This window comes from Carettochelys insculpta, unplaced genomic scaffold, assembly GCF_033958435.1.
Source record: "Carettochelys insculpta isolate YL-2023 unplaced genomic scaffold, ASM3395843v1 scaffold_0042, whole genome shotgun sequence".
Lineage (NCBI taxonomy): Eukaryota > Metazoa > Chordata > Testudines > Carettochelyidae > Carettochelys > Carettochelys insculpta.
This window is the reverse complement of record NW_027439079.1, coordinates 225,001-227,500: the sequence shown is the minus strand read 5'-3', so window position 1 is coordinate 227,500 and position 2,500 is coordinate 225,001.

Sequence of the window (2,500 nt, the reverse complement as noted above, 5' to 3'; positions counted from 1 at the left end):
GAGCCCGAGGAGGGAATCGGCCACCAGGTCAACCTCCGCTGAAAGCGGCCACGGTTTACCTGGTGCCCGGGGAGCGAATCGGACACCAGGTCAACCTCTGCTAAAGCGACCGAGGTTGACCTGGTGCCCGGGGAGCGAATCTGACACCAGGTCAACCTCTGCTAAAGCGCCAGAGGTTGACCTGGTGCCCGGGGAGCGAATCGGACACCAGGTCAACCTCTGCTAAAGCGGCCGGGGTTGACCTGCTGTCCCTGCCGGACTTAGAAAATTTTTCTCTCCAGCCTGGGACCGGGGTTGACCTGTTGTCCCTGCCGGACTTAGAAAATTTTTCTCTCCCGCCTGGGACCGGGGTTGACCTGTTGTCCCTGCCGGACTTGGAGCCCGAGGAGGGGATCGGCCACCAGGTAAACCTCCGCTGAAAGCGGCCACGGTTTACCTGGTGCCCGGGGAGCGAATCGGACACCAGGTCAACCTCAGCTGAAGCGGCCGGGGTTGACCTGCTGTCCCTGCCGGACTTGGAAAATTTTTCTCTCCAGCCTGGGACCGGGGTTGACCTGTTGTCCCTGCCGGACTTAGAAATTTTTTCTCTCCCCGCCTGGGACCGGGGTTGACCTGCTGTCCCTGCCGGACTTGGAGCCCGAGGAGGGAATCGGCCACCAGGTCAACCTCCGCTGAAAGCGGCCACGGTTTACCTGGTGCCCGGGGAGCGAATCGGACACCAGGTCAACCTCTGCTAAAGCGACCGAGGTTGACCTGGTGCCCGGGGAGCGAATCTGACACCAGGTCAACCTCTGCTAAAGCGCCAGAGGTTGACCTGGTGCCCGGGGAGCGAATCGGACACCAGGTCAACCTCTGCTAAAGCGGCCGGGGTTGACCTGCTGTCCCTGCCGGACTTAGAAAATTTTTCTCTCCAGCCTGGGACCGGGGTTGACCTGCTGTCCCTGCCGGACTTAGAAAATTTTTCTCTGCCGCCTGGGACCGGGGTTGACCTGTTCTCCCTGCCGGACTTAGAAAATTTTTCTCTCCAGCCTGGGACCGGGGTTGACCTGTTGTCCCTGCCGGACTTAGAAAATTTTTCTCTCCCGCCTGGGACCGGGGTTGACCTGTTGTCCCTGCCGGACTTGGAGCCCGAGGAGGGGATCGGCCACCAGGTCAACCTCCGCTGAAAGCGGCCACGGTTTACCTGGTGCCCGGGGAGCGAATCGGACACCAGGTCAACCTCTGCTAAAGCGGCCGGGGTTGACCTGCTGTCCCTGCCGGACTTGGAGCCCGAGGAGGGGATCGGCCACCAGGTCAACCTCCGCTGAAAGCGGCCACGGTTTACCTGGTGCCCGGGGAGCGAATCGGACACCAGGTCAACCTCTGCTAAAGCGGCCGGGGTTGACCTGCTGTCCCTGCCGGACTTGGAGCCCGAGGAGGGGATCGGCCACCAGGTCAACCTCCGCTGAAAGCGGCCACGGTTTACCTGGTGCCCGGGGACCGAATCGGACACCAGGTCAACCTCCGCTGAAGCGGCCGGGGTTGACCTGCTGTCCCTGCCGGACTTAGAAAATTTTTCTCTCCCCGCCCGGAACCGGGGTTGACCTGTTGTCCCTGCCGGACTTAGAAAATTTTTCTCTCCCCGCCCGGAACCGGGGTTGACCTGTTGTCCCTGAAGGACTTAGAAATTTTTTCTCTCCCCGCCTGGGACCGGGGTTGACCTGCTGTCCCTGCCGGACTTGGAGCCCCAGGAGGGGATCGGCCACCAGGTCAACCTCCGCTGAAAGCGGCCACGGTTTACCTGGTGCCCGGGGACCGAATCGGACACCAGGTCAACCTCTGCTAAAGCGCCCGAGGTTGACCTGGTGCCCGGGGAGCGAATCTGACACCAGGTCAACCTCTGCTAAAGCGCCCGAGGTTGACCTGGTGCCCGGGGAGCGAATCGGACACCAGGTCAACCTCTGCTACGGCGGCCGGGGTTGACCTGCTGTCCCTGCCGGACTTAGAAAATTTTTCTCTCCCCGCCCGGAACCGGGGTTGACCTGTTGTCCCTGCCGGACTTGGAGCCCGAGGAGGGGATCGGCCACCAGGTCAACCTCCGCTGAAAGCGGCCACGGTTTACCTGGTGCCCGGGGAGCGAATCGGACACCAGGTCAACCTCCGCTAAAGCGCCCGAGGTTGACCTGGTGCCCGGGGAGCGAATCGGACACCAGGTCAACCTCTGCTACGGCGGCCGGGGTTGACCTGCTGTCCCTGCCGGACTTGGAAAATTTCTCTCCCCGCCTCGGACCGGGGTTGACCTGCTGTCCCTACCGGACTTAGAACATTTTTCTCTCCCCGCCCCGGCCCGGGGGTTAACCTCGGGGCGCACAGCTTCCCGGGTCTGACGTGCACGTCCTGTCACCTCCCGGGCCCGGCGTCCTCGTCCTCCCTTCCCCTTGGGCCGGCTCGGAGGAAGTTTTCCCTCGGCCCGGCCTCCGGGTTAATTGTTTGGGCCCGGCTGACTGAGGCCAGGCTGCTG